The following is a 12,040-nucleotide window of genomic DNA, read 5'->3' as shown; positions in this document are numbered from 1 at the left end:
GCCAAGCGGCCGTGGAAGCGGATGACCGCTCGTCCCGTGTCGAACAAGAAGCCTTCATCACGGGGGATTTGATCTCGCATAAACATGGCGTTTGGGGCGGCACCTGTTGTGGGCATGTTGGCAAAAGGGGCGGGTGTTATCCATGGGCTATTGATCGGGGGAGGGGAGCTGCAAAAGCTTCTCCACGCCGCCCGTGAGTGAGATGCCGTCTGGTTGCGGAGACGCTGCTATTGATCAGCGTGCGGGGGCCCTGAGTGGCCTCTCCATTCTGGTCCCTTGACTGCAACATGTTTCCCAAATGATGCTAATCAATGGAAATGGTTAAATGACCCCGCGCGTTTATGAATTGCCCCGGCATGGCGGATCTATCTTCCCAGGCTATGGGGGTCTGTCTGATGTATCGACCACCCGTGAGGCCACTTATCCTCCCTCAGGATCAACACGGCGTCCAGCTACAGCTGCGCGTACATAAACTATACTCCCAGCGAATCGCTGAATCTCTCGCTGAGCCACAACCCCCATGATGGATTAGCAATATGTGAGCCATTTCCCCCTCCTTTACAATCCTCACTGCTTGTAATCCAGACACATTTTAGTGTGATGGTTGTCAAATGGTAGCTTGTAATCAGCCGCAGACCAAAAATGAATAATGCATCACAATATGTCTGGCTATCATCGTGCTGATTAGTGCCAGGACGAGTCAAAGCGCCATTGTTGAAAGGAAAAAAAGGCTCCGGTCGTACATCCATGATCAAAACACGCGTTTCCCTTCTTCTTCTAACGTTCTAATTTCCTTCAGCTGGTGTCAGAAGTTAGAAAAGCCAGAATTGCAACTGTAATAAAACACAAGAGACGCAAAAGTAGTCAGGTTATCCGTCAGTGCGCTCTGCCCCAGCGGAGGAGACAGCTTGACAAACGGCGCCACGCCGACGAGCGGGATTGATGCAACTGTGAAAGACACCCAGGAAAGCTCTGGACATAATAAAGCAGACCCCGGCGGCAACTGTCAGCACACCACAGCTCACACACACAGCAGTGAGGAAGAAGTAGTGGGAAAAAACCAACAGAAACACACACGGGTACAAATAATCCGAATAAAGAAGTGTGGGATGAAGGGCGGAGAAAGAACTCCCAACCATTCCTCCTCATTCTTTGTGACAGGAACTTCTCACGTCAGCGAGAGTGGCAGAGACGGAGGGTGAAAGGACAGAAGGTGAGAGACGACAGCGGCATTTAGCCGGCGAGCTCGGCGTCGACCCCCCCGACCCCCCCGTCCTCATCCGTCCGGGGCTGCACATGTAGAGATTAAAGTGAATTAAACGACAGTGTTACGGATTCGGAGTGGACACGGAGGGCAAAGTGGTATCAATGTCCACAGCTTGCACATAAAAACCATAATCTGTCCTGACAAGAGCTGACATTTTCATCACTGCTGCTGTAATTTTCCAGAGCCTTATATAACGACAAGTCCTCTTCATTTTTATCCCAGCCTTAATGCCTTTTAGCCCCCACTCTCTGAATTAGCTGTCATCCGGCGCTGGGTTCTTTCTCGTTGCTCCTTTGGAGCTGAAATGAATGAATTAGTCCCTACCTTTAAAGATAATTGCTTAATTGGGGTCTTTTCATATATGGTTCCTAACAGGGAAGCCAAGAAAGGCTCTGATAACTCCATAATTATGCAGCCGTGGTGGATATGGACTGAAGAATGAGGCGACAGCCTTCTGCTCTCTGCACGTCCATTTTATCCACCAAAGAGTGAAATACAGCTAAAGTAGGACCTTTTTCCATAAAAACACATGCAAATTTGTATACTGGGGGGGTCCACTGGGCACTGCTAGTCCTGCAAAGTTCAATGCATCATGAAAAAGAAATCCCTTCAAATCGTGAAGCTTCATAAGTGGCACTTTAAAAAAACCATTTTTACGCCGCAGCGTGTCTTCTCTCTGCACGGGTCCTGGAAACAAGGTGTCATCTGAAGTGGATTCGCCTCAGATGTTTGCAGGAGGAGACCTCATACATGTCGGAGGCTTCTGGGGAGCCTTTTATCCAAAGGCTTAGCTGTCAATATAAGTTTGCTTGTACAAAGGATGAGTGATGCGCGGTGGTGGGGAGAACGCTGGGAAAGAGGTAAATATAGTTATGGACCGAGGTGAGTAACAGAGGGGCATCAGGGGAAAAAGTAGGAGGTAGAGAGGGAATAAGAGAGAGGATAAGAGGCTACCACAGTTAGAGATAGAGAGGGTGTGTGTGTGTGTGTGAGTGTGTGTCTTTTTCGGGGGATTAGTTTTGCTCTGCTAACGACAGATCATAAAAACACGAAGGGAAGCAAAGACGAGATGAAAAAGGGGAGGAGGGGGGATTACTGCCACTACAGGAGTGGCTGCACAGGGGGGTGAAGGAGAGAGGAGCGGGAGGGGAGATGGGAAGAATCCTGGGAGTTCTGTTTGGATTAGTTTTGCTTCGGGGGCCGGGGGATTGAATGGAGAGCAGGGAGCCGTGCGATCCCGCTGGCGTCATGAAAACAAAACCTCTTATCAATCAATTGCTGGCGAAGTGAGACGCAGAATACTCGCTGTCCCCCCTCTCAGCCGGCTCTGGGAGCATTCTGGGATGTGTATATTGACTGAGCATCACTTCCTGCATGCTTCCTATATTCAGACCTCACCGGTGACCTCGTCATTTTCATGTCAAACATCTAATACGAGCAAGAGAAGAAGAACAACTTTGTTGGTTTATATGAATTCCTGAATGTGGAAGGGAACAGAAATACCTTCAGCTGGTAGCACTGTGGATGAAGCATAGGGTGAGGGATTCAGGACATTTACATTCTAATGGAAGCAAAGAGCACAAGATTTATTAGACCTCAGTTAAAGTCAGTCAGATTGAGAAGATTTGGCTACTGGGCGTCTGGTGACACCTACAGCAGGTGGAGCAGCAGTTGACTGTCTGAGGACACTGATGGATCTGAGTGCTGCGTCGCGGAGCATCATTTAATGAAGAACCGGAGTTGTGGGATGTTCTCTGCCTTTACCTGGGAAAAGGTCAAAGCAGATCTGTAACGGTTGGTTCCCTGCTGCATTTAGCACAAACGTGATCAGCAGGAATCTGTAAAAACCCTCAACTGACAACTGTTGGATGAAAAAGCTGTAGGTCTGTTGGTGGCACCTGATCTAATCTGCTTCTTTTGTCCATCCCCAAATCATAAAAAGCCCCCGGCTGTTCTTCTTTTATTCAGCAGGAAATCTTAGAAATTAAAGCTTTGCTGGAGAGATATTTGGTTATTTTACCCAGATTCCCTGTGATAAAGGAAAGGAGTTATTTCTAATGTGCAGACAAACAAGAACAATTAAACTACACAGCAAAGCCTAAAGCGCTGCCAGACAAGAACTCCAAACACAAATGTCCGCCCTTCTTTTTTAAGCCACAGGGAAAAAAACCAAAAACAGGTGAATGTTTCTCTGAAGCGAAGTTTCTTTCTGCTCCGTCCAGACAGGAAGTGATGGGGCATTAAAGGAAAAACAGAGACTGCGAGTGAAAACAGAGCAGCGGGTAACTGCGACTGGCCCATTAGCGGCGCCGGCTGTCAGCAGGCTCGGCTCAGCGTCTGTGGACACCCGGCAACAGGAGCTGCACAGGAATATTGTTAAAAAAAGGAGCAGCTCTGTCAGATCTGGACGTTCTTCAAAGCCTACACGGCTCGGGTCACAGGGCGCATCGTTAACACTGGCAAAAGAGAATAACAAGGGCGGCTCTTTGTACAGATTGACTCTGAAGACCGTCCCAATGTGAATATCAAACCTCCACCATGACGAATAGGCGAAGAGGGCGCCAGATGACCTGGCGGGAGAGAGCTGTGACGGGGGGAGACGCGACTGAAATGATGGAAAGAGGTTGCCGTGAAGAGAGAAGGGTAGTTCCAAATGAGAGAGAGATGTAACGGAGATGAAGAGAGGTGACAGAGCAGAGAGGAAGAAGGTATGAAAGAGACACACAGAGAGGAGGAAGGTTCGTCTTTAATTAGTGGCCCTTGAGAGCTTCTTGTTTGAGCCGAGAAGGAAGACGGGATGCTCTCTAATTGGCCCTGTCTGAGGAGGAGAAGAGAAAGGAGACAGAGAGGGGAGAGAAAGAAGTGGCTGCGCGTGTGCACGAACACTGTCCGGCTGTGTTGTGCTCCAAAGGCCTCCTGCACCCACAGATATGGTGACGCTTTGGATTCAGGTTTAAACTGAAATGTTTGCAAAATTCTTTGATGTAGATTGTTTCAGCCGTGAGATCTCATGCAATAATCTGGCTACAGTTTCAGAGGCTCGTAGCACGTCGAGGAGTGTGGCCTGACGCCGCTCAGCTCGCGGCTATTTTAAAATGTTGGTACACTTCATGTGCATTTGGCTGCGTGGGGTCAAGGAGAAACTTGGTTGCCTTGATATGCAACGGAGAGATGTGGAGAGAAAGCTCAGAGGATATGAATAAAGAGGCAGGAGAGATGGATGAGGGGAGTGGGCAGCAGCGCAAGAGAGACAGAGATGGATGGAGTGAAGTGCCGGGCGAGAGACAGAGAGAGACACAGAGAGACAGAGAGAGAGAGAGACAGAGAGAGACAGAGAGAGAGAGACACACACACACACACACACACACACAGAGGTGGAGAGGAGAACTGTGAGAGACTTCACAAAAAGTCGCGTTAGGAAGTCGGTGGAAGAGGGAACATTATTTCCAAGCAAATGAGGTGCAGCATCAACAACAGATTTAAGCCGCACGTTCGTCAGCATCATTAAGACGGCGGCATTATTCTAACCACAGCCCTGATCAATACCTGTGACAGCATATTGGTGATCAATCAAAGTGCCAGGGCCAAAATTGATGCCACTCAGTCAGCTGTGACACAAACAAGGTCTTATGGTCGATGGGATGTTGGCGATGTTGCAGTGGGAGACAGGCCCTCTGTATCTCAATTAAGGGTTTGATCCATTTATGCACGTTTAAAAGGCCGCTGAGTGACAAATGCGACGCTTTAAATGGTCACGTTGAAAAGAAAAACACCCCGAATGTGGCTTGTCTTTCAATATTCCGAGGAATGACGCGCGAGAGGCGTCGCTGCCGTCTGCTGCAAACAATCGGATAGCAGAGAGCCAGGAGAGGTGCCTTAATTATAGGTGGGAGCCAGTTAAGGCTGAAGCTGCGCCGCGGCACAGATGTCGCCGGTTAATCAGACGGAGCGGCGCCGGGGTCGTGACGAAGGTGCAGGAGGCAGTGGACCCACAGGTGGCTGCCGAGGTCACGCCGGATCCAGACGCTCCTAAACCCTGCGGTAAAGATCCGGTAATTGTGTCGTCGGTGGGATGTAAATGAGGCTGCTGCGATCAATACCCCCCCCCCCCCCCCCACATTCTGCTGGGTGTAATAGACAAAAGTGTAATGGTGATACATGGTTCCAACCATGTTGCCCCGCATCATGGACGACCCCCATAACCCCGTGTTCCGGCTGCACCGGCAATTAAATGCTAATGCGCTCCACAGATGCTTCCAGCGCTGCTGAATTCCACTCGTCTGACCCGGGGGGGTAGCTAGCCGCGGCACACGGGCAGCTATCGGCGCAGTGATGCACCATTATGATATCGAGCGTCCCATAGATTCCCCGTTTTCCCGCCACGGTGCCCCTTCCCCGCCAACTTCCGCCCCCTCTGTTACGATGTCGGTGGAGCAAAACCCAGAGGAAAACGGCAGAAGGGCTGAATTGACCAGATTACCGCCACTAATTGGAGCGATCCCGAAGAAGCGGCTCGTTTAGATGTGCGAGGTGTTAAAGAACGCTGTGGGATGCAAAATGTCGTGTGTGTGAGTCCACAACAGGAATCCCGAGGAGATTTTTATTGGAAAATACATTTAACTGCAATACAAAGGCAGCTTTTCTCAGCTTCTCCTCAATTTTAGTTTTAGGCGACTGTTGTTCTAAACCTTTGAAACAATTATTCTCAGTTCATAATACACATCAGGAAAAGTTTATTCGTATTTTGATGATTACGATGGCTAAAATCCATCATGTCGTGATCTCGCTGGGCGACTGTGCCCGGACCCAGTTTTGTGTGTAACAAACGGTATAAATAAAGTTGAATTAATTCAAGTGACTGAAGAACCCGGAGATGCTTTGGATCGGGTCGGCGCATTAAGAAGCCGCTCACGCGTGAAATGGGCTCCAGGTCACCTCCCGATTCTATCAAATCAGCCCGAAAGCAAAGAAAACTTCAGACGTGATGACCTGGACCGTTGCTCATGGCGCCAACGTCCCTTTTAAGATTAAATAATTTTGCGTTCCATTTGAAAAAATCGAGGTGCAGAAGCCTAAAGGAAGAGCGCAGCGGTCCAAAATCCAATTTCTGTGCAGTTCAGTGTCACCTTTTCACAGCAGCGGAGATTTCCGGTGCCACATTGTCGGCTTTATAAGGACGATCAACGAACATCTCGGGCGTTTTCTTCTACATCTGTTCTAAAAACACCCCATTTCCCCCCGACACTGATGCAGGATTAAGTTGAGTTTCTATAACTAAGTTTTATGACTGCTCACATGTGGCTGCAGCATTTCTGCCGTGACATAAAACAGCGTTGAAGATGTTTAACTTAAACAGCAGATCAGCATCAACCAACATGAGACGGCTGCATCCTCCGCCTCCACTTTGCTTAATTTCTGCACGAGGATTGACGACATAACAACAATCAACAGTGTAAATAAGTAACAATGCAAGATTCAGATTTATACTTTCTATTGACAGAATCATTAGATGTAATCACATCTTTACATGTTAATCTTTGTGCACTTGTGTGTCTATTGTGCCTCTTGTCCTGTTTAAATCCTGTCTTGTAATTGGGCAGTTTGGGTCATGTGACCAAAAGTGTCACGACGCGTGATCCATCAACCACCAAGGAACCTCCCCTCACAACAACTTTTAAGGTACTTTAATTGGTTCCTGAAGCATTAGAATGCAACGATTTGCATGTTTCCAACGATAACTTTGACGTCTTTGGTTGCTTTATGGAGTATTATAATAATTTGTTTGAAACAAATGTGTAAAATAAGCCTTGTTCATCCCTTCGCGCTCCCATTCCAGCAGTCTGGGAGACTTTAGGTTTTTACTGTGCAGATGAAAGCAGCCGGTGGAACCACTCGCGTGTCCATCTCGGCTCCGTCACCCGCTCACCCCTCACGTCACCCCTCCATCACAGGGTGAGGGAGGAGGAACGGACAGCGGTGTCGAAAGCAAACGGAGCAGAAGAGCGAGCAGCAGAGAGAAGAAAGAGGGGAACAGCAAAGACTGGGGGTGGGGGGGGGGGGGTGGGGGTGGGGGTGGGGGGTGGGGGTGGACCAACCCAGGTGGAGGAGCGTTGTCTCTGTTATCCCCCATCACCCTGCCTGTGTTCTCCCTCCCCGTGACTTCCTTCATGGCCCCTTGGTTCCTTGACCCTGGTGTCTGCTGCCATTTCTCAGCCCTCCCCTGTCACTCTTCCCCGGGCCCCCGCTCGGCCCCCGCTCGGCCCCCGCTCGGCCCCCGGCTGTCAGTGGAGCTTGGACCTCACACTGCTGTTGTTCGACAGTGCAGGCCCTGTGACTAAATGTGACAGTGGAGCTGCTGACCTTTGGTCCAGAGATGACGGACAACAACCAGATGCTGCCGTGGCAACACCCGTTCACACATGGGTACTTCACCCCCCCACTGACGCGTCCAGAAGCAGCAGATAAACAGACTCTCGGCTAAAACCGTGCCCGATTTTTTTGGTCTTCATGTTTGGGGTCTCGAACCGATAAAAAAATCTCTTAAGATTGAAGAGCTCCTCACGTGTTGACCCTCCTAATGTGTTTAGAATTAAGGCAACTACAAGCTGCTGTAATAACACATGAAACTAGAGGGAATAAAGGTGTGTAAACCTTTACACAATTTAAACCTTTAAACCTTTTTGACCATGTTATTTACTATTTCAGTGAGCACGAACTCAATGAGAAAATGATTTTTAAACTGTAAATGACGACGCCGTGTTAGCCAAGACGAGCTGCTGAACTTTCTAACTTACCACAAAACATTTGGAACAATTGTAAAAAAAAAAAAAAGAAAAAAAAAACGAAGTTTGTTGCACAGTAAAAAAAGAGAATTTGCTCGAGCTGTACAGCTGAAACACCGCAAGTCTTCATTGGGCTGTAAAGCCACAGAAATAGACCCCAGATCCTCGTAAACATCTTTAATGTATTGTCAAAAATTCTCATCGGCGTGAAAAAGACAACATCTTTTTCCGTATGGATTCTTTGGGGTATCTTTGTTAGCATGACAAAGAACAACAATTAAACCAAAGCTGTCCTACTGTATTTATATTATGTCTGCTGAGTTTCCCTCTCAGCAATAAAGTTCATGTTTAAATAAAAAAACATACTGTTAAAATGAAATAGAGGGATGGTTTTTGTAGGCAGCTGGATTCTGAGAGGGAGATTTTGAGCAGATTAGGGTCTTAAGCTTCTCAGGAAATATTAAGAATAACATTAAATCGCTATGACACAACATTAAAAGGCCATTGTGGAAACCTTACAGACATCTGTCTCAGAGAAAAGGCAACTGTGTAGGAAGCAGGAAGTCACGCTAAATACGAGACAGAAGCCAGGACGGACTGAGGAAATGTCAGTTCATTCCACTGGAAAAAAGCAATAAAATCCACTTTGGGATACGGAGAGTCGCAGAAATCACACGAGCCTCGAAGTACCTTTAGCATTAGCTAGAAAAATGTTCGGCCCCAGCCATGAACCTATGCACATGCACGAGTCGTGTGCTGTGCAATAATAAAACGCGTGTAACGAAGCAGGTCATTAAAAGCAGCCAGAATTTTATAGCTCTGCCAAGTTTCTCCCTGCGAGCCTGGCGGCTAATGCTAGCAGGGTGGAGGTCGCGTCTCATCGCGCGTTGGGCTCGTATGGCGAGAGGATGAGCTGCTGCCCTCGGGAGGACGTTACGCCGGACCCAAAATGTAGGTTGTGTCACTCGAGACGCCGCATCGGTGCAGTTTCATGAAAAATATGCAAAACACCCCGAACATGAGCAACATGCTGAGTAGCTTTAATGCTTTTAATAGCTCATTTAAACCCAACTGGACTTGTCGCTCTCCATTTCAGGGCGTTCCTTTGCCGTGTTTGGTTTAAACCCGCGGCGGCGGCGATGCCGGGGCCGGAGCCGGGGCCGGAGCCGGGGCCGGAGCCGGGGCCGGGGCCGGGGCCGGGGCCGGGGCCGGAGCCGGGGCCGGGGCCGGAGCCGGGGCCGGGGCTCAGCTCCCTCCGGGGGCAATCAGGTGTAGGCGTCTCTGCTGAACCACGGCACTGAACCACCGTTTGTTTTTGTAAATGTCAATTAATATGAATAGGGGGTATAATCCCTGCAGGGTCGTGGCGGCGGCTCCTGGCAGCGGCGCTGGAGAATCCAGAAATGACTCCTGGTGTTATGTGACTCTGCGCCGGAGCGGTCCCCGGGGCCCCATCCCCCCCTCCGGCAGTCATCGGTTCTGTTTCCATCCACTTGCCTGCCTCGCTCATCTACCAGCGCCTCCCTCTCGCCCTCATTCTGCCTTTTATTTCAGCCACATTTCACCTTCATTGCTTCCATCTTTTCGGCGACCCGGTCTCGTTCTTGGTTCTGATCCATAATCGGGCTCTTCATCTCTCTTTGGTGACACACACCATTTACCTGACGTCTTTAACCCCTGCGTCGGCCCTCGAACCCTTTGTTTTTCCCGTCACCTGCATCTCTCTCGCTATCGGATGGGTCACCTGCTCACAATAACTCGTTTCCCCGTCGCCGCGCTTCCTGGCCCGCGCTCGCCACCGCCCCCCTCGGTCCGGCCGAACGGCTTTGTGTTTGTATGCAGCTTTTATTTCTCGACATTTGGTAATTCAGAGTTGCTTAACGGAGCTCGCAGCCCCTCCTTTTGGACCCGGGGGCTCTTTAGATCCAGGAGGAAGCAGGCGAGGAAGAATGTACATCCTTGAACTGCGACCGTCTCGGAGACAAAGAGATCGTTAAATAAAAGAAAGATCCACTCAGGCAGCTCGCAATTATCAAACGAGATGAATGCCCTCAATGGGCAACTTAATAACCTGGAGAGGGCAGGAACTGTAGGATCCCGCTAATGTCCGGGGGAAAAAGCCTCGTTAAGGAGCTAATCTATTCATCTCAAGTTCTATATTCATATTTCTTGTGTTAATAAAAGCTGCAGAAGGACACAGGAGTTCTAAAGTGGCCCGTCTCATTCACGGTTTTCACTTTCAAAGGTAATGAAATTAAATGTATCGTAGTTGAAAAACCTGCTGGAAAATGGGAGGTTGAGAAGCGACGTGAGCGTGTCAGCGGCAGGAAGGAGCTCCAGCGTGTAAAGACGCCACTTTTGTGAGGAGACGTTTGTCCTCGCTCGGGGGAAAAATGGATCTTGGCAGAACGAGTTACGAATTAAAAACAAGATGTGGCTGTAAGTCGCTTCTAAAAATCCCCAGCGAGCCTGTGGGCGGCGCTCCGCTCGTGAGCTGGACGCCGTCAGGCGGAAACGGCCAAATGGATCCGAATATATTCCTAAATACATCATGTTCAGAACCGACAGCTGCTCTGTAGATGAACACGCAACGGCCACGTTCATTACGGAGGAGGCGTCACGGTCAGTGACATGGAAAGGTGCTCTGAGCGTTTGGGCGTTCGGTGACTTGCTCAAGGGCACTTTGGCAGCGCTCTGAAACCCCCGGTCAGTAGGTTGCTCCCATTTCAACACCATCCCTCCAGGCTCCCCAGAACCAGCCCTCCCTTCCCCGCACGAGCGTCTCAAAATCTGCCGACCACTCGTGAAAAGAGTATTGACGTGAAAAGATTTCATCCTAAAGTTAAAACGTTAAAGTTGACGTCTGACCATAAATGAACCGGCTCGTTACTGAACGACTGTTTCACATTTGGCAGATTCAACCTCATCTGCAAATCAGCGCCACCTACTGAGGATTTAGAGAATAAATGGAGCTTCTTTTTGCTAAGTAGCTTAGCTGCAGCATGAAGCGTCTTCTTTGGGTGGTGTTGATCGGGCCGTGTCAGATGAGGTGACGGTTCTCGTCATGGCAACACCCGCCCCGTTCACACAGACCAGGACCACTGTGTCCAGAACCGCTCCTACAGGCCCGGTGACGGCCCAAATCCTGCAGAACCGCTCGAGTTCTCCTCGTTTTTGATCACGTTCCAGGGCTGCGAGCGGCAGGAAACGCGCCGCCGATGACAGTAATGTACGCTCACCCTCCTCCCAGGCCTCTGTGGATCCCCCCACCACACACACACACACACACACACACACACACACACACACACGCTGCTGATGACTCCACCACCCACCCCTTTATGATGCGTTTCCACCCGCGCTGATTCCATCTTCCTGTTTTTATTGTGGGTTAAAGCCTTTTTCTCAGGCAGAAGAAATGAAAGCAGCAGCGTGAGAGGATCCAGCGTAATAAAGTCTCATAAAACTGACACTCAGATTATGGGCTGTAGAGCCAAATAATGCCTAGATTACATTTCCACTCTGAAAAATTGGATTATGCGACAGTAGTGTGATTTGGATTAAAGAATATCAGCCACCAATTGGATGAGGCTTTTTTTTTATAGCAGAATGTCCCAAAAAATAACTGGATAAACGTTGGAATTGATCACACTCATAAGAGCAAAACAATAGCGTGGAATTATTTATTTCTGCTTTTACGATCTTATGGAAAATAACCAAGTTAGTTACTGAGGAAACTAAGAAAATGGACTGTTTGATTGTGTGCAATAAAATCTGCAATATTTTTGCCCCATAGTGATACTTATTATTTAGGAGAGATAGTGAAGGGTGTGTGTGTGTGTGTGTGTGTGTGTGTGTGTGTGTGTGTGTGCAAAATGCTTTTGTCCTGATGTTTATGATGTTTTATAGCAGCTTCAATTTAAAAGTTGTGTTTTTTCACCCTCTCCTATCAGCAGATGTTCTGACGGAACATTTTGACGTCTTCATCGTG

The sequence above is a fragment of the Takifugu rubripes genome, chromosome 12, assembly GCF_901000725.2.
Source record: "Takifugu rubripes chromosome 12, fTakRub1.2, whole genome shotgun sequence".
Taxonomy (NCBI): Eukaryota; Metazoa; Chordata; class Actinopteri; order Tetraodontiformes; family Tetraodontidae; genus Takifugu; species Takifugu rubripes.
This window is presented reverse-complemented; position numbering follows the sequence as displayed.